The sequence below is a fragment of the Pseudophryne corroboree genome, chromosome 6 (genome assembly GCF_028390025.1).
Source record: "Pseudophryne corroboree isolate aPseCor3 chromosome 6, aPseCor3.hap2, whole genome shotgun sequence".
Lineage (NCBI taxonomy): Eukaryota > Metazoa > Chordata > Amphibia > Anura > Myobatrachidae > Pseudophryne > Pseudophryne corroboree.
The window spans coordinates 579,808,026-579,828,908 of NC_086449.1; the positions used below are offsets into that span (position 1 = coordinate 579,808,026).

At 49.4% G+C, this 20,883-nt stretch overlaps 1 protein-coding gene across 2 annotated transcripts in view; it reads right to left on the reverse strand.

Annotated features, from left to right (window-relative positions):
- RNF44 (ring finger protein 44) overlaps positions 1–20,883 on the reverse strand; it is a 207,119-nt gene that overhangs the window by 113,504 nt on the left and 72,732 nt on the right. The window contains exon 1 of one of the 2 annotated variants that reach the window (XM_063927911.1): positions 9,799–10,036. The exons of the other annotated variant lie outside the window; for it this stretch is intronic. The gene's annotated coding sequence lies outside the window, so the exon portion shown is untranslated. Of the gene's footprint in view, positions 1–9,798; positions 10,037–20,883 lie in introns of those variants that run through there. 2 annotated transcript variants of the gene reach the window in all.

A 20,883-nucleotide genomic window follows, 5' to 3' on the forward strand; every position in this document is an offset into this window, starting at 1 on the left:
TTTTTCTGCTTACGATCCGCAGGATCCTTTAGGGCTACCGTGTCAGGGGACGGAAGCGCCACCTTTTTGGATAGACGCAATAAAGCTTTGTCTACCGTGGGGATTGACTCCCACCTTTCCCTGTCCCCAGAGGGGAACGGATATGCCACTGGAATTCTTTTGGGAACATGTATCTTTTTGTCACGATTTTCCCAAGCCTTTTCAAAAAGTGTGTTCAGTTCATGAGAGGGAGGAAACGTTACCTCAGGTTTCTTTCCTTTAAACATACAGACCCTTGTATCAGGGACAGCAGGGTCCTCAGTAATATGTAGTACGTCCTTTATCGCCACAATCATGTACCGAATACTCTTGGCCAGTTTTGGATGTAATCTGGCATCACTATAGTCGTCACTGGAATCAGAGTCCGTGTCGGTATCTGTAACTATCATCTGGGCAAATGCACATTTCTGCGACCCCGAAGGGGTCTGGGTCTGTGACAAAGCATCTTCCATGGATTTTCTCCATGTTTGGTTCTTAAACTCAGATTTATCAAATCTCAGTCAATTTTGTCACATTTTCATTTAAAACACTCAACATATTCACCCAATCATCCGTCGGCAGTGCCGACACAGCCACTCCCACAGTATTTTCTGTCCCCACTCCAGCCTCCTCCTGGGAAGAGCATTCCGCCTCAGACATGTCGACACACACGTACCGACAGCCACAAGCACACTGGGGCTATAGGAGACAGACCAACAATAAAGCCTGCAAGAGGGACACAGAGAGAGCTGCCAGCTCACACCCAGCGCCTATCTCGGTACTGAGGCCAGTCTGGTGACTGCCCAGCCCTGCTAGCGCTTTTAATATAATCAATCAGCACTAAATTGCCTGTGCCCCCCCCCCCCCCCATTTTTCACCCTGTTACTTGTACAGCATTGCGGAGGACAGGGTCAGCGTCTCTGCAGCTTCTGAGGAGAGAGAAGATGGCGCTGGTCAGAGCTGTGCGGCTAAGCCACGCCCCCTACATGGCGCGCTTCAATCCCGCTCAAAATACTGATTATACTGGCGGGGGTCCCTGAACTAGTGGGCGGAGCACTGTTACTATACATGCCAGTCTGATCTGAGGTATCATTCTGCCCAAGGCGCCCCCCCCCCCCTGCGCCCGGCAGTGCCGTTTTAAGCGTGGGAGCATGGCGCGCAGCTGCTGCGCTGTACCTCTTTTGCAGTCACTGAAGTCTTCTGCCTTCTCATACTCACCCGGCTTCTATCTTCCGGCTTTTGTGAGGGGGCAACGGCGCGGCTCTGGGAACAAGCAGCTAGGCGTACCGTTGTGATCTAACCCTCTGGAGCTAATGGTGTCCAGTAGCCTAAGAAGCAGAGCCCTTGAACTCTGAAGAAGTAGGTCTGCTTCTCTCCCCTCAGTCCCACGATGCAGGGAGCCTGTAGCCAGCAGGTCTCCCTGAAAATAACAAAACTAAATAAAGTATTTTTCTGAGAAACTCAGGAGAGCTCCTCAGTGTGCATCCAGTCTCACTGGGCACAGAATCTAACTGGAGTCTGGAAGAGGGTCATAGAGGGAGGAGCCAGTTCACATCCATTCAAAGTTTTATAGTGTGCCCATGTCTCCTGCGGATCCCGTCTATACCCCATGGTTCTTGAAGCATCCCCAGCATCCTCTAGGACGTATGAGAAAAAAATCTATAGGTTTACAGTACAAAACATTGCAGAACAAGGACAAGCTTTAAAAAAAATTGCTGGATAAGATCATAAGATCCTAATCAGCAGCAGGACAGCTAAACCCAAAGGTTTGGTGCCATTGTTGGAAAGAGAACATGATGGCATAAGTGAGTTAAGGAAAAGCACAAGAGGGAAGAGGGCCCAGCTCTTGAGAGCTTAAAATCAAGGTTTTGTACAAACCTGACAGACATGTCGGTGAACCAGCCGTCGCGCAGACAGAGTGGCAGATTCAGGTAAGCATACATTTACCGATCGGCCAGGACACCCAGATGGGTAGACATTTGAATTTTGCCCACCCAGTTGTGATGTCCACTCCTGCAGCAAATGTACGTGCAGTCGTTAGACCGCTCACACACACAGCCAGTTGCACCAATAAATCTTTAGATACAGTATATTGCCAACAGCCATGCTGCACAGCAGACATAATATATCCGTGAAGAACGTTGTTCACAGACATATTGGGGTTACGAATGGCAGTTATATTCCGAGCCAGTCAGAGGGGGCTCGGAATATAACGGCCATTCGTTGCCTAGTGCCTACCCAGCTTAAAAGTAGTGTGGGAGACAGTCAGGGGTGACACACAGGGGAGCCAGGAGGAGAGCTGGCAGGTTTGGATACAGAAGTGGGTCTTAAGATGCCATTCGAAGTTTTATATCTAGTTCCAGTGGTGGGAAGCAGAACCGTCAAACTCTTGGGAGTTGGCAGGAGAGGCAGCAGTCATTTGTGGAGTGAAGTAATAGCGGGCAGGAATATAAAGGGAGATGAGGTCAGAGAGTACTGAATGTGAGGAGCTTGAATTGGGTTCTGAAGGGGGGACATAAGTGTGTTTGGAATCTTATAGATTAGCTTCATGGAACCAATTTTCGGTCAGACAGCATTAACATGCCATATATGAAATTTACACAACATTATTTATCTCCTAAGGTGCCTTTCTCTAGCAACAGCTGCTATATCTTAATCTCTAGATCACATGCTGCAATTTTGCTTGCGATATTGACTTTATAATCAGTATCGCAAGTAAAAAAATAAGAATTTACTCACCGGTAATTCTATTTCTCGTAGTCCGTAGTGGATGCTGGGAACTCCGTAAGGACCATGGGGAATAGCGGGCTCCGAAGGAGGCTGGGCACTCTAGAAAGATCTTAGACTACCTGGTGTGCACTGGCTCCTCCCACTATGACCCTCCTCCAAGCCTCAGTTAGGTACTGTGCCCGGACGAGCGTACACAATAAGGAAGGATTTTGAATCCCGGGTAAGACTCATACCAGCCACACCAATCACACCGTACAACTTGTGATCTGAACCCAGTTAACAGCATGATAACAGAGGAGCCTCTGAAAAGATGGCTCACAACAATAATAACCCGATTTTTTGTAACAATAACTATGTACAAGTATTGCAGATAAACCGCACTTGGGATGGGCGCCCAGCATCCACTACGGACTACGAGAAATAGAATTACCGGTGAGTAAATTCTTATATTCTCTGACGTCCTAGTGGATGCTGGGAACTCCGTAAGGACCATGGGGATTATACCAAAGCTCCCAAACAGGCGGGAGAGTGCGGATGACTCTGCAGCACCGAATGAGAGAACTCCAGGTCCTCCTCAGCCAGGGTATCAAATTTATAGAATTTTGCAAACGTGTTTGCCCCTGACCAAGTAGCAGCTCGGCAAAGTTGTAAAGCCGAGACCCCTCGGGCAGCCGCCCAAGATGAGCCCACCTTCCTTGTGGAATGGGCATTGACAGATTTTGGCTGTGGCAGGCCTGCCACAGTATGTGCAAGCTGAATTGTACTACAAATCCAACGAGCAATAGTCTGCTTAGAAGCAGGAGCACCCAGCTTGTTGGGTGCATACAGGATAAACAGCGAGTCAGATTTTCTGACTGCAGCCGTCCTGGAAACATATATTTTCAGGGCCCTGACAACGTCTAGCAACTTGGAGTCCTCCAAATCCTTAGTAGCCGCAGGCACCACAATAGGCTGGTTCAGGTGAAACGCTGACACCACCTTAGGGAGAAACTGGGGACGAGTCCTCAATTCTGCCCTATCCATATGGAAAATCAGATAAGGGCTTTTACATGATAAAGCCGCCAACTCTGACACTCGCCTGGCTGAAGCCAAGGCCAATAACATGACCACTTTCCACGTGAGATATTTCAGATCCACGGTTTTTAGTGGCTCAAACCAATGTGATTTTAAGAAACTCAACATCACGTTGAGATCCCAAGGTGCCACAGGAGGCACAAATGGGGGCTGAATATGCAGCACTCCTTTCACAAATGTCTGAACTTCAGGTACTGAAGCTAGTTCTTTTTGAAAGAAAATTGACAGAGCCGAGATCTGTACCTTAATGGAGCCCAGTTTTAGGCCCATATTCACTCCTGCTAGCAGGAAATGCAGAAATCGACCTAGTTGAAATTCCTCTGTTGGGGCCTTTTTGGCCTCGCACCATGCAACATATTTCCGCCATATGCGGTGATAATGCTTTGCCGTAACATCTTTCCTGGCTTTAATAAGCGTAGGAATGACTTCCTCCGGAATGCCCTTTTCCTTTAGGATCCGGCGTTCAACCGCCATGCCGTCAAACGCAGCCCCGGTAAGTCTTGGAACAGACAGGGGCCCTGCTGCAGCAGGTCCTGTCTGAGCGGCAGAGACCACGGGTCCTCTGAGATCATCTCTTGAAGTTCCGGGTACCACGCTCTTCTCGGCCAATCCGGAACCACGAGAATTGTGTTTACTCCTCGCTTTCTTATTATTCTCAATACCTTTGGTATGAGAGGTAGAGGAGGGAACACATAAACTGACCGGTACACCCACGGTGTCACTAGAGCGTCCACAGCTATCGCCTGAGGGTCTCTTGACCTGGCGCAATACTTCTCTAGTTTTTTGTTTAGGCGGGACACCATCATGTCCACCTGTGGACGACCCCATTGATTTACAATCATTTGGAAGACTTCTGGATGAAGTCCCCACTCTCCCGGGTGGAGGTCGTGCCTGCTGAGAAAGTCTGCTTCCCAGTTGTCCACTCCCGGGATGAACACTGCTGACAGTGCTAGTACATGATTCTCCGCCCATCGGAGAATTTTTGTGGCTTCTGCCATCGCCGTCCTGCTTCTTGTGCCGCCCTGTCGATTCACATGGGCGACTGCCGTGATGTTGTCTGACTGGATCAGCACCGGCTGGTGTAGGAGCAGGGATTTTGCTTGACTTAGGGCATTGTAAATGGCCCTTAGTTCCAGAATATTTATGTGAAGGGCAGTCTCCTGACTTGACCATAGTCCTTGGAAATTTCTTCCCTTTGTGACTGCCCCCCAGCCTCGTAGGCTGGCATCCGAGGTCACCAGGACCCAGTCCTGTATGCCGAATCTGCCCTCCAGAAGATGAGCACTGTGCAGCCACCACAGAAGAGACACCCTGGTTCGTGGAGACAGGGTTATTAAACGATGCATCTGAAGATGCGATCCGGACCACTTGTCCAACAGGTCCCACTGAAAAATTCTGGCATGGAACCTGCCGAATGGAATTGCTTCGTAAGAAGCTACCATCTTTCCCAGGACCCGCGTGCAGTGATGCACCGATATCTGTTTTGGTTTTAGGAGGTCTCTGACTAGAGAAGACAACTCCCTGGCTTTCTCCTCCGGGAGAAACACTTTTTTCTGGGCCGTGTCCAGAATCATTCCCAGGAACATTAGACGTGTCGTGGGGACCAGCTGTGACTTTGGGATATTCAGAATCCAACCGTGCTGGCTCAGCACTTCCTGAGATAGTGCTACTCCCACTAACAACTGTTCCTTGGATCGTGCCTTTATTAGGAGATCGTCCAAGTATGGGATAATTAAAACTCCCTTTTTTCGAAGGAGTATCATCATTTCCGCCATAACCTTGGTAAATACCCTCGGTGCCGTGGAGAGTCCAAACGGCAGCGTCTGGAATTGGTAATGGCAATCCTGTACCACAAATCTGAGGTACTCCTGGTGAGAATTGTAAATGGGGACATGCAGGTAAGCATCCTTGATGTCCAGGGATACCATGTAATCCCCCTCGTCCAGGCTTGCAATAACCGCCCTGAGCGATTCCATCTTGAATTTTTTTATGTATGTGTTCAAGGATTTCAAATTTAAAATGGGTCTCACCGAACCGTCCGGTTTCGGCACCACAAATAGTGTGGAATAGTAACCCCGGCCTTGTTGAAGTAGGGGTACCTTGATTATCACCTGCTGGGAATACAGCTTGTGAATCGCTGCTAGCACCGCCTCCCTGTCTGAGGGAGCAATCGGCAAGGCGGATTTGAGGAAACGGCGGGGTGGAGTCGCCTCGAATTCCAGCCTGTATCCCTGAGATACTATTTGAAGGATCCAGGGATCCACCTGTGAGCGAGCCCACTGATGGCTGAAATTCCTGAGGCGGGCCCCCACCGTACCTGGCTCCGGACTTGGAAGAGGAAGCGGGGGAGGACTTTTGTTCCTGGGAACCTGCTGTTTGCTGCAGCCTTTTCCCTCTGCCTCTTGACAGAAAAGACCCTCCTTTTCCCCGCTTATTTTTCTGGGACCGAAAGGACTGAACCTGATAAAATGGCGCCTTCTTAGGCTGTGAGGGGACATGGGGTAAAAATGCTGACTTCCCAGACGTTGCTGTGGAAACTAGGTCGGAGAGACCATCCCCAAATAATTCCTCCCCCTTATAAGGCAAAACTTCCATGTGCCTTTTGGAATCTGCATCTCCAGTCCACTGGCGAGTCCATAAGCATCTCCTAGCAGAGATGGATAATGCACTTACTTTAGATGCCAGCCGGCAGATTTCCCTCTGTGCATCTCTCATGTATAAGACTGAGTCTTTGATATGGTCAATTGTTAGCAGGATCGTGTCTCTGTCTAACGTGTCAATATCTTCTGACAGTTTCTGACCACGCAGCGGCAGCACTGCACATCCATGCTGACGCAATAGCTGGTCTGAGTATAATGCCTGAGTGTGTATATACAGACTTCAGGATCGCCTCCTGCTTTCTATCAACAGGTTCCTTAAGGGCGGCCGTATCCTGGGACGGTAGTGCCACCTTTTTAGACAAACGTGTGAGCGCTTTATCCACCTTCGGTGGTGTTTCCCAACGTAACCTATCCTCTGGCGGGAAAGGGAACGCCATTAGTAGCTTCTTAGGAATTACCAATTTCTTATCAGGGGAAGCCCACGCTTCTTCACACACTTCATTTAATTCATCTGATGGGAGAAAAACTACAGGTAGTTTTTTTTTTTCTCCCCAAACATAATACCCTTTTTTGTGGTACTTGGATGTAAATCAGAAATATTTAACACCTCTCATTGCCTCAATCATGCAGTGAATGGCCTTAACGGGCATTAAATTTGACTCATCGTCGTCGACACTGTCAGTATCCGTGTCGACATCTACTTGTGCCACCTGAGATAGCGGGCGTTTCAGAGCCCCTGATGACTTTTGAGACACCTGGACAGGCACGAGCTGAAGACTCGGCTGTCCCACAGTCGGCATGTCGTCAAATTTTTTATGTAAGGAGTCTATACGTGCACTCATTTCCTGCCATAATACCATCCACTCAGGTGTCTGACCCCCAGGGGGTGACATCCCTGCTAAAGGCATCTGCTCCCCCTCCACATCATTATCCTCCTCAAACATGTCGACACAGCCGTACCGACACACTCCACACACACAGGGAATGCTCCAACAGAGGACAGGACCCACAAAAGCCCTTTGGGGGGACAGAGTAAGAGTATGCCAGCACACACTAGAGCGCGCTATATATATATATATATATATATATATATATACACACACACACAGGGACTAACTGAGTTATGTCCCTAATAGCTGCTTTTCAATATAATATACAGGGACTAACTGAGTTATGTCCCTAATAGCTGCTTTTCAATATAATATACTGTATACAGTGCCAATTTTAATGCCCCCCCTCTCTTTTCCCTCTTACTGTACTGTAGAATTGCAGGGAAGAGCCAGGGAGCTTCCTTCCAGCCGAGCTGTGAGGGAAAAATGGCGCCAGTGTGCTGAGGAGATAGGCTCCGCCCCTTTTTCGTGGCGTATTCTCCCGCTATTTATGGGATTCTGGCAGGGGTATTTACCTCATATATAGGCCCAGGGGCTATATATTGAGGTATTTTAGCCAGCCAAGGTGTTTTTATTGCTGCCTCAGGGCGCCCCGCCCCCCCCCCCCCAGCGCCCTGCACCCTCAGTGACCGGAGTGTGAAGTGTGTATGAGGAGCAATGGCGCACAGCTGCAGTGCTGTGCGCTACCTTGGTGAAGACAGGATGTCTTCATGCCGCCGATTTTCTGGACCATCTTCTTGCTTCTGGCTCTGTAAGGGGGACGGCGGCGCGGCTCCGGGACCGAACATCAAGGCTGGGCCTGCGGTCGATCCCTCTGGAGCTAATGGTGTCCAGTAGCCTAAGAAGCCCAATCCGGCTGCAAGCAGGCGAGTTCGCTTCTTCTCCCCTTAGTCCCTCGCTGCAGTGAGCCTGTTGCCAGCAGGTCTCACTGAAAATAACAAATTCTAAGACTATAACTTTCTAAGAGCTCAGGAGAGCCCCTAGTGTGCATCCAACCTCGGCCGGGCACGAAATCTAACTGAGGCTTGGAGGAGGGTCATAGTGGGAGGAGCCAGTGCACACCAGGTAGTCTAAGATCTTTCTAGAGTGCCCAGCCTCCTTCGGAGCCCGCTATTCCCCATGGTCCTTACGGAGTTCCCAGCATCCACTAGGACGTCAGAGAAATAGTGTATATCGCACCGTGTGTATACACCTTGCGATACAGATGCGTTCCCCGTTGGGTCAGTATTGCAAGAAAAAAAAACTCTGCAGGCAGGTCAATTTTGACTAGAAAGTGTACAATCTAGTTTCTACTCTAGGCAAAATCGTATATAGTCAAAATGGCACCGTGTGTATGGTCAATATCGGTGGTTCTGGGCTCCGGGAGTTCAAGGGAAATAGCAAAGTCAAAAATCAGCCATAATCATTATCTCACCCGTGTGTACCCGCCTTAACACATCTGACTTGCAAGCCACCAAGGACATTCGTTTGAAATCATGAACACTGGAGATTATAATTGAGAGAAAAAAAAACCCACACACACAGCTGGTCCTATGCAACACTCAATAATAGCAACCCAGGCCAGAAATGTAGAAGACTGGGTAGTTGTGGCAGCCTTGAAGGAAGTGCAAAAATAAATAAATAAAACAAACAAACTTTATTGATGGTAGAACATGTGTGGGCCCTGGATGGGCAGGTAGGTGCTGTCTGAACTTATGCTTTTAAAAAAATATTGTGCTAAAGGCTCTATGCTAAGTCATAATTAAGGCTACAAATTGCACATAACCAACAAAACTGTGCAGAGAGATGATCATGGTGTTTTATCTTGTAGTGACAATGGAAAGGCACTATTGCCTACTGCACAGTTTGGCAGGATCAGAGCAATGCGCTGTGATTACAACTGAAGATATAATATGCTCCCTTTGTGGCAACCTGCCTCCCAAATCCAACAGGACAGTGACCCATGCGGCCCAGAGGGGACCACCCCACAGGGGCAGGCTGTGGCTTTAAGAGCAGGCTCCAGTGTGAGGCCATGTGCTCAGCAGGAAACAAAGCAACAAAGGGACCGAGCTCAGGGACTCCCCCAGCACGCCCGCCATACACCCGGCACACACACTAGCACGCACCGGGCCCACCGAGACACAAAGGCAGAGACGGGAGGGGCGGGGGAGGCGGCGGCAGCAGCGTGCAGCAGACAACAACAAGCGCACACTGACCAGCACGTGCGGACCCCCGGGCCGGCCGGCCGACCCTGTCCCGAGGTGCAGGTCACCGGCAGTGCGTGGGCACGGTGGGGGTGCGGCAGGGTACACATCAGCCAGGTGCTGCTAGCGCTACTACACACGTGACCCGGGTGACCGGTGTGTGTGTCGGGGGGGGGGGGGGGGGGGGGGAGGAGCTGACCGGTCACAACAACATCCTGCAGCCACATTAAAGCTATGTCACCCTGTACCGCCCGCAGGTGGCAGCCGGGTCACACACACAGCGCTATTACGCTAGGGACATACCTGGTGCCTTCGTGTCACCTGTCGGGCTCAGGCCTCACACTGCCGGTCTTTGCAGGTCGGACTCAAGGGAAAGGGGGTAACGGGCGATTCTTCGCTCGCCTCCCAGCCCCGGATGCGGGGAGCGTGCCGTATGGCGAATACGAGCAGCTCGTCCGCGAGCCCCGGTTTCTGTCCCTTTAAGGCCCGGGCGCGGCCCCGAGACACACAACGACCAACTTCAATTCACAACATTATGATACGCGCACGCAGCGTGACCCACACAGCGCGCTCCCGGCGCAACGTCATCCGTCTCCCACGGACATCGGCCCCGCCCAGCTGACGTCGCCAAGACACGCCCACCAGGTCGCTGCGGAAGGAGAAAGCGGCAGGGTCACCGCCCCGGGTCTAGCACAGCGCGCTTAACTCCGCCACATTATCGGAGACGTAGCGTGCGGGACTGTAGAGCTGCGCCCAGTGACAGAGGATTTATTCCATGCGATATACTCCTAGCTGCCCTCCTCACGTACCCTGTGTGGTAGCACGGATGCAACTTTAACAATTCAGGGGAGATAAATGACACCTGCGTGTGCATTTGCCCATAGCACCCCAGTTAGCTTCAAACTATTTCATACTTGCCTGCCTGACCCTCTCCATGAGGGAGAAAATGCTCTGTTCCTGGACTTTCCTGGTAATGTATGATTGCCATCACCTGTGGTGAGCTAGTTAATTGATAAGAAAGGTGTTTCACCACAGGTGATGGCAATCATACATTACCAGGAAAGTCCAGGAACAGAGCATTTTCTCCCTCATGGAGAGGGTCAGGCAGGCAAGTATGATTATCTAGCACAGTCTATACAATAACATAAGCTGATAATGGACAACTGCACTTTATAAGGGTTTGGGTTAAAGTTCAGAACATGGGGCCATTGCCGCAGCTGGCTTCCGAGCCCTCTGCAGGTCTCCTCTACAGTGGCGTAAGCTCACCCCAGTTGCCCGTAGGCATGATAAATGTTGGTGCCCCCCTACACACACATATATATATATACACATATATATACACACACATATATATATATACACACACACATATATACACACACACACATATATATATATATAAATATATATATATATATATATATATATACACACATACACACATACACCATACGTAGCTATCCAGCATTCAGGGTAAACCGTAGCAGCGTGCTCAGGTGCTTTTCCCAATAGTAATATAGATACACAAGCAAAGTGTACGCACTCCAAGTCAGTCATCACTATAAAATAGACATCAGCATACCTTTATAGCACAACCACAGTACTCCCTCACCCACCAGTGGGTCCCAATGGAGATTGGAGATGCTTTGGCGCAGTGGTGTGCCTATATATCTCCATCCAGTACAGGTAGCTGCATGAGCTGGCAGAAAGCACGGCACTCCAGGATTTAATTCAAAGCTTTTTTTTATAGAAAATGAATAAATAGTACAAGCATAATATATTTATGTAGCTCACAGTCTTTGTGGAATCCTCAACAATGGACTAGCTCTCTCTCCTCAGCCCTGATGACAGGGTCCGCAGAGGCCCAGAACGTTGGCATTAATGAGGATTCCACAAAGACTGAGCTACATAACAAATATAATATGATTTTAATACCTACCAGTAAATCCTTTTCTCTTAGTCTGTAGAGTATGCTGGGGACGCTTCAAGAACCATGGGGTATAGACGGGATCTGCAGGAGACATGGGCACTTTAAGACTTTGAAGGGGTGTGAACTGGCTCCTCCCTCTATGCCCCTCCTCCAGACTCCAGTTATAGGAACTGTGCCCAGGCAGACGGACATTTCGAGGAAAGGATTTATAGATAACTAAGGTGGGACGCATACCAGCTCACACCTCAAACACGCCGTACAACATGGCATTAAACAAACTCCAGTCAACGGCATGAACAACGTCAGCAACAGGCTGACTACAACATAACACAACCCATGTGTAAACATAACTAATAACTGTAGATTTAGTCCGCACTGGGACGGGCGCCCAGCATCCTCTACGGACTAAGAGAAAAGGATTTAACGCTAGGTATTAAAATCCTATTTTCTCATACGTCCTAGAGGATGCTGGGGACGCTTTAAGAACCATGGGGTTTATACCAAAGCTCTAGAATGGGCGGGAGAGTGCGGATGACTCTGCAGCACCATTTGACCAAACAGGAGGTCCTCACCAGCCAGGGTATCAAACTTGTAAAATTTTGCAAAAGTGTTTGAACCCGACCAAGTAGCTGCTCGGCAGAGTTGTAATGCCGAGACCCCGCGGGCAGCCGCCCAGGAGGAGCCCACTTTCCTGGTAGAGTGGGCCTTTACTGATTTCAGTAACGGCAATCCAGCCGGAGAATGAGTCTGTTGAATCGTATTACAGATCCAGCGTGCAATAATCTGCTTGGAAGCAGGCATTCCAATCTTGTTGGCAGCATACAGGATAAACAGAGCCTCTGTTTTCCTACGTTGAGCCGTTCTGGCGACATAAATCTTCAAGGCCCTGAGAACATCGAGGGGTTTTGACTCTGCGAAGGCATCAGTAGCCACTGGTACCACAATAGGCTGGTTCATGTGGAACAATGAAACCACCTTTGGCAGAAATTATTGACGAGTCCTCAACTTTGCTCTATCTTCATGGAAGATTAAATAAGGACTCTTGTGAGACAAAGCCACTAACTCAGACACCCGCCTTGCGGATGCCAAGGCCAATAGTATGACCACTTTCCACGTGAGAAATTTCAACTCAACCTTCTGTAAAGGTTCAAACCAATGTGATTGAAGAAAATGCAACACCACGTTAAGATCCCATGGTGCCACTGGGGGCACAAAGGGAGGTTGGATGTGCAAAACTCATTTCACGAAGGTCTGAACTTCCGGAAAACAGGCCAATTGTTTTTGAAAGAAAACAGATCAGGCAAAAATTTGTACTTTAATCGAGCCTAACTTTAGGCCCGCATCCACACCTGCTTGCAGGAAATGGAGAAAACGCCCTAGCTGAAATTCTTCCGTAGGAGCCTTCTTGGATTCACACCTAGACACACATTTTCTCCAAATACGGTGATAATGTTTAGACGTCACTCCTTTCCTAGCCTGAAGTAGTGTGGGAATAACTTCATTGGGAATACCCTTTCGGGCTAGGATCTGGCGCTCAACCGCCAAGCCGTCAAACAGCCGCGGTAAGTCGTGGTACACGCACGGCCCCTGTTGTAACAGATCCTCTTGAAGAGGAAGAGGCCAGGGATCTCTTATGAGTAATTCCTGAAGATCGGGATACCAAGCCCTCCTTGGCCAGTCTGGAGCAATGAGGATCACTTGAACCTTTGTTCTTCTTATGATCTTTAGCACCTACGGAATGAGTGGAAGCGGAGGAAACACGTACACTGACTGAAACACCCATGGTGTCACCAGCGCGTCTACCGCTATTGCTTGAGGGTCCCTCGACCTGGAACAATATCTCTGAAGTTTCGTGTTGATGCGAGATGCCATCATGTCTATTTGAGGAATTCCCCAAAGACTTGTCACTTCTGCGAAGACCTTTTGATGAAGACTCCACTCTCCTGGATGAAGATCGTGTCTGCTGAGGAAGTCTGCTTCCCAGTTGTCCACTCCTGGAATGAAGACTGCTGACAGAGCGCTTGTATGTCTTTCCGCCCAGCGGAGAACTTTTGTGGCCTCTACCATTGCCACCCTACTCTTTGTTCCACCCTGGCGGTTTCTGTGCGCCACTGCTGTTATATTGTCCGACTGTATCAGGACGGGCAGATTGCGAAGATGTTCCGCTTGAAGAAGGCCGTTGTAAATGGCCCTTAACTCCAGAACGTTTATGTGTAGACAAACTTCCTGGCTTGACCATTTTCCCTGGAAGGTTTCCCCCTGTGTGACTGCTCCCCAGCCTCGGAGACTCGCATCCGTGGTTCCTAGGATCCAGTCCTGGATCCCGTACCTGCGTCCCTCTAGGAGGTGAGAGCTGTGCAGCCACCACAGGAGTGAGATTCTGGTCTTGGAGGATAGGACTATTTTCCAGTGCATGTGCAGATGGGATCCGGACCACTTGTCCAATAGGTCCCACTGAAACACTCTGGCATGGAACCTGCCAAACTGAATGGCCTTGTAGGCCGCCACCGTCTTCCCCAGCAACCGAGTGCATTGATACTCTTGCTGGTTTCAGAATTTGTTTTACCAAACTCTGAATTTCCAGAGCCTTCTCTTCTGGAAGAAAAACTCTCTGTAATTCTGTGTCCAGAACCATTCCCAAAAACAACAGCCGCTTTGTCGGATTCAACTGTGATTTCGGCAGGTTTACGAGCCAACCATGTTGTTGCAGTACTGTCAGGGAGAGCGCACTGTCCTGCTCCAGCTTGTCTTTGGATCTCGCCTTTATCAGGAGATCGTCCAGGTACGGGATAATCGCGACTCCTTGCTTGCGAAGGAGGACCATAATTACCGCCATTACCTTGGTGAAAATCCTCTGAGCCGTGGACAGATCAAACGGCGTCTGAAATTGGTAATGACAATCCTGAGTAGCAAACCTCAGGTAAGCCTGATGCAGAGGATATATGGGGATGTGTAAGAATGCATCCTTTATGTCGACCGACACCATAAAATCCCCTTCCTCGAGACTGGAGATCACTGCTCGGAGAGATTCCATCTTGAATTTGAATTTTTTCAGGTAAAGATTTAGGGACTTTCGGTTCAGAATTGGTCTGACCGAGCCATCCGGCTTCGGGACCACAAACAGGCTTGAATAAAAGCCTTCTCCCTGTTGTGCTGGGGGAACCCTGACAATAACTTGATTTAGACACAACTTTTGTATTACATCGCATACTACCTCCCTGTTTGGAAGAGAAGCTCATAAGGCTGATTTGAAAAATGTCAAGGGGGAACGTCTTGAAGCTCCAGTTTGTACCCCTGGGACACTATTTCTACAATCCATGGGTCTAGGGCCGAACGAGCCCAGAATTGACTTAAGAGCTTGAGGCGTGCCCCCACCGGTGCAGACTCCAGCAGAGGAGCCCCAGCGTCATGGGGTGGATTTGGCAGAAGCCGGGGAGGCCTTCTGCTCCTGAGAACCTGCCACGGCCGGAGATCTTTTACCTTTTCCTCTTCCTCTATTAGCAAGGAAGGAATAACCTCTGCCTTTTTTGTATTTATTCGGCCAAAAGGACTGCATCTGAAAGTGGTGCGCTTTCTTTTGTTGTGGAAGAACATAAAGCAAAAAATAAGAATTTACTTACCGATAATTCTATTTCTCGTAGTCCGTAGTGGATGCTGGGAACTCCGTAAGGACCATGGGGAATAGCGGCTCCGCAGGAGACTGGGCACAAAAGTAAAGCTTTAGGACTACCTGGTGTGCACTGGCTCCTCCCCCTATGACCCTCCTCCAAGCCTCAGTTAGGATACTGTGCCCGGACGAGCGTACACAATAAGGAAGGATTTTGAATCCCGGGTAAGACTCATACCAGCCACACCAATCACACCGTACAACTTGTGATCTGAACCCAGTTAACAGCATGATAACAGAGGAGCCTCTGGAAAGATGGCTCACAACAACAATAACCCGATTTAGTTAACAATAATAAGAATTTACTTACCGATAATTCTATTTCTCATAGTCCGTAGTGGATGCTGGGGACTCCGTAAGGACCATGGGGAATAGCGGCTCCGCAGGAGACTGGGCACATCTAAAGAAAGCTTTAGGACTATCTGGTGTGCACTGGCTCCTCCCCCTATGACCCTCCTCCAAGCCTCAGTTAGGATACTGTGCCCGGACGAGCGTACACAATAAGGAAGGATTTTGAATCCCGGGTAAGACTCATACCAGCCACACCAATCACACCGTATAACCTGTGATCTGAACCCAGTTAACAGCATGATAACAGAGGAGCCTCTGAAAGATGGCTCACAACAATAATAACCCGATTTTTGTAACAATAACTATGTACAAGTATTGCAGACAATCCGCACTTGGGATGGGCGCCCAGCATCCACTACGGACTATGAGAAATAGAATTATCGGTAAGTAAATTCTTATTTTCTCTAACGTCTTAGTGGATGCTGGGGACTCCGTAAGGACCATGGGGATTATACCAAAGCTCCCAAACGGGCGGGAGAGTGCGGATAACTCTGCAGCACCAAATGAGAAAACTCCAGGTCCTCCTCAGCCAGGATATCAATTTTGTAGAATTTTACAAACGTATTTGCTCCTGACCAAGTAGCTGCTCGGCAAAGTTGTAAAGCCGAGACCCCTCGGGCAGCCGCCCAAGATGAGCCCACCTTCCTTGTGGAGTGGGCATTTACAGATTTTTGGCTGTGGCAGGCCTGCCACAGAATGTGCAAGCTGAATTGTACTACAAATCCAACGAGCAATAGTCTGCTTAGAAGCAGGAGCACCCAGCTTGTTGGGTGCATACAGGATAAACAGCGAGTCAGATTTCCTGACTCCAGCCGTCCTGGAAACATATATTTTCAGGGCACTGACAACGTCTAGCAACTTGGAGGCCTCCAAGTCCCTAGTAGCCGCAGGCACCACAAAAAGGTTGGTTCAGGTGAAACGCTGAAACCACCTTGGGGAGAAACTGAGGACGAGTCCTCAATTCCGCCCTGTCCGAATGGAAAATCAGATAAGGGCTTTTTCAGGATAAAGCCGCCAATTCTGACACGCGCCTGGCCCAGGCCAGGGCCAACAGCATGACCACTTTTCATGTGAGATATTTTAACTCCACAGATTTAAGTGGTTCAAACCAATGTGACTTTTGGAACCCAAAACTACATTGAGATCCCAAAGTGCCACTGGAGGCACAAAAGGAGGCTGTATATGCAGTACCCCTTTTACAAACGTCTGAACTTCAGGGACTGAAGCTAGTTCTTTTTGGAAGAAAATTGACAGGGCCGAAATTTGAACCTTAATGGACCCCAATTTCAGGCCCATAGACACTCCTGTTTGCAGGAAATGTAGGAATCGACCCAGTTGAATTTCCTCCGTCGGGCCTTACTGGCCTCGCACCACGCAACATATTTTCGCCAATTGCGGTGATAATGTTTTTGGGTTACATCCTTCCTGGCTTTGATCAGGATAGGGATGACTTCATCCGGAATGCCTTTTTTCCTTCAGGATCCGGCGTTTAACCGCCATGCCGTCAAACGCAGCCGCGGTAAGTCTTGGAACAGACAGGGTCCTTGCTGGAGCAGGTCCCTTCTTAGAGGTAGAGGCCACGGATCCTCCGTGAGCATCTCTTGAAGTTCCGGTTACCAAGTCCTTCTTGGCCAATCCGGAACCACGAATATAGTGCTTACTCCTCTCCATCTTATCAATCTCAGTACCTTGGGTATGAGAGGCAGAGGAGGGAACACATACCCTGACTGGTACACCCACGGTGTTACCAGAGCGTCTACAGCTTATTGCCTGAGGGTCCCTGGACCTGGCGCAATACCTGTCGAGTTTTTAATCATGTGGAAGACTTCTGGGTGAAGTCCCCACTCTCCCGGGTGGAGGTCGTGCTGAGGAAGTCTGCTTCCCAGTTGTCCACTCCCGGAATGAATACTGCTGACAGTGCTATCACATGATTTTCCGCCCAGCGAAAAATCCTTGCAGCTTCTGTCATTGCCCTCCTGCTTCTTGTGCCACCCTGTCTGTTTACGTGGGTGACTGCCGTGATGTTGTCCGACTGGATCAACACCGGCTGACCTTGAAGCAGAGGTCTTGCTAAGCTTAGAGCATTGTAAATGTCCCTTAGCTTCAGGATATTTATGTGAAGTGATGTCTCCAGGCTTGACCATAAGCCCTGGATATTCCTTCCCTGTGTGACTGCTCCCCAGCCTCGCAGGCTGGCATCCGTGGTCACCAGGACCCAGTCCTGAATGCCTAATCTGCGGCCCTCTAGAAGATGAGCACTCTGCAACCACCACAGGAGGGACACCCTTGTCCTTGGTGACAGGGTTATCCGCTGATGCATCTGAAGATGCGACCCGGACCATTTGTCCAGCAGGTCCCACTGGAAAGTTCTTGCGTGGAATCTGCCGAATGGGATTGCTTCGTAGGAAGCCACCATTTTACCCAGAACCCTTGTGCATTGATGCACTGAGACTTGGCTCGGTTTTAGGAGGTTCCTGACTAGCTCGGATAACTCCCTGGCTTTCTCCTCCGGGAGAAACACCTTTTTCTGGACTGTGTCCAGGATCATCCCTAGGAACAGAAGACACGTCGTCGGAACCAGGTGCGATTTTGGAATATTGAGAATCCAATCGTGCTGCCGCAACACTACCTGAGATAGTGCTACACCGACCTCCAACTGTTCCCTGGATCTTACCCTTATCAGGGAATTGTCCAAGTAAGGGATAACTAAAATTCACTTCCTTCGAAGGAATATCATCATTTCGGCCATTACCTTGGTAAAGACCCGGGGTGCCGTGGACCATCCATACGGCAGCGTCTGAACTGATAGTGACAGTTCTGTACCATAAACCTGAGGTACCCTTGGTGAGAAGGGTAAATTTTGACATGAAGGTAAGCATCCTTGATGTCCCGAGACATCATGTAGTCCCCTTCTTCCAGGTTCGCAATCACTGCTCTGAGTGACTCAATCTTGAATTTGAACCTCTGTATGTAAGTGTTCAAAGATTTTAGATTTAGAATCGGTCTCACCGAGCCGTCCGGCTTCGGTACCACAACAGTGTGGAATAATACCCCGTTCCCTGTTGTAGGAGGGGTATCTTGATTATCACCTGCTGGGAATACAGCTTGTGAATGGCTTCCAAAACTGTCTCCCTGTCAGAAGGAGACATCGGTAAAGCCGACTTTAGGAAACGGCGAGGGGGAGACGTCTCGAATTCTAATTTGTACCCCTGAGATATCACCTGAAGGATCCAGGGGTCTACTTGCGAGTGAGCCCACTGCGCGCTGAAATTCATTGAGACGGGCCCCCCACCGTGCCTGATTCTGCTTGTAAAGCCCCAGCGTATACTGAGGGCTTGGCAGAGGCGGGAGAGGGTTTCTGTTCCTGGGAACTGGCTGATTTCTGCAGCCTTTTTCCTCTCCCTCTGTCACGGGGCAGAAATGAGGAACCTTTTGCCCGCTTGTCCACGAAAAGACTGCGCCTGATAATACGGTGTCTTCTCATGTTGAGAGGCGACCTGGGGTACAAACGTGGAATTCCCAGCTGTTGCCGTGGCCACCAGTTCTGAAAGACCGACCCCAAATAACTCCTCCCCTTAATAAAGCAATACTTCCAAATGCCGTTTGGAATACGCATCACCTGATCACTGACGTGTCCATAACCCTCTACTGGTAGAAATGGACAACGCGCTTAGACTTGATGCCAGTCGGCAAATATTCCGCTGTGCATCACGCATATATAGAAATGCATCTTTTAAATGCTCTATAGGCAAAAATATACTGTCCCTATCTAGGGTATCAATATTTTCAGTCAGGGAATCCGACCACGCCAACCCAGCACTGCACATCCAGGCTGAGGCGATTGCTGGTCGCAGTATAACACCAGTATGTGTGTAAATACCTTTTAGGATACCCTCCTGCTTTCTATCAGCAGGATCCTTAAGGGCGGCCATCTCAGGCGAAGGTGGCTCGGTTTTAGGAGGTTCCTGACTAGCTCGGATAACTCCCTGGCTTTCTCCTCCGGGAGAAACACCTTTTTCTGGACTGTGTCCAGGATCATCCCTAGGAATAGAAGACGTGTCGTCGGGATCAGCTGCGATTTTGGAATATTGAGAATCCAACCGTGCTGCCGCAACACTACTTGAGATAGTGCTACCCCGACTACCAATTGTTCCCTGGATCTTGCCCTTATCAGGAGATCGTCCAAGTACGGGATAACTAAAACTCCCTTCCTTCGAAGGAGTATCATCATTTCGGCCATTACCTTGGTAAAGACCCGGGGTGCCGTGGACAAACCAAACGGCAGCGTCTGAAACTGATAGTGACAGTTCTGTACCACAAACCTGAGGTATCCTTGGTTAGAAGGGTAAATTGGGACATGGAGGTAAGCCTCCTTGATGTCCAAAGACACCATATAATCCCCTTCTTCCAAGTTCGCAATCACCGCTCTGAGTGACTCAATCTTGAATTTGAACCTCCGTATGTAAGTGTTCAAGATTTTAGATTTAGAATCGGTCTCACCGAGCCGTCCGGCTTCGGTACCACAACAGTGTGGAATAAATAAGAATTTACTTACCGATAATTCTATTTCTCGTAGTCCGTAGTGGATGCTGGGGACTCCGTCAGGACCATGGGGATTAGCGGCTCCGCAGGAGACAGGGCACAAAAGTAAAAGCTTTAGGATCAGGTGGTGTGCACTGGCTCCTCCCCCTATGACCCTCCTCCAAGCCTCAGTTAGGATACTGTGCCCGGACGAGCGTACATAAGGAAGGATTTTGAATCCCAGGTAAGACTCATATGTAAGTGTTCAAGGATTTCAGATTTAAAATAGGTCTCACCGAGCCGTCCGGCTTCGGTACCACAAACAGCGTGGAATAATACCCCTGTCCCTGTTGCAGGAGGGGTATCTTGATTATCACCTGCTGGGAATACAGCTTGTGAATGGCTTCCAATACCGCCTCCCTGTCGGAGGGAGACGTCGGTAAAGCAGACTTTAGGGGAGTGCCTGAGTCCGCTTATAAAGCCCCAGCGTCATGCTGAGGACTTGGCAGAAACGGGAGAGGGCTTCTGTTCCTGGGAACTGGCTGTTTGCTGCAGCCTTTTTCCTCTCCCTCTGCCACGGGGCAGAAATGAGGAGCCTTTTGCCCGCTTGCCCTTATGGGGCCGAAAGGACTGCGCCTGATAATACGGCGTCTTCTTATGTTGAGAGGCTACCTGGGGTAAAAATGTGGATTTCCCAGCAGTTGCCGTGGCCACCAGGTCTGATAGACCTACCCCAAATAACGCCTCCCCTTTGTAAGGCAATACTTCCATATGCCTTTTGGAATCAGCATCACCTGACCACTGCCTCGTCCATAACCCTCTTCTGGCAGAAATGGACAGCGCACTTACTCTTGATGCCAGTCGGCAAATATCCCTCTGTGCATCACGCATATATAGAAATGCATCTTTCAAATGCTCT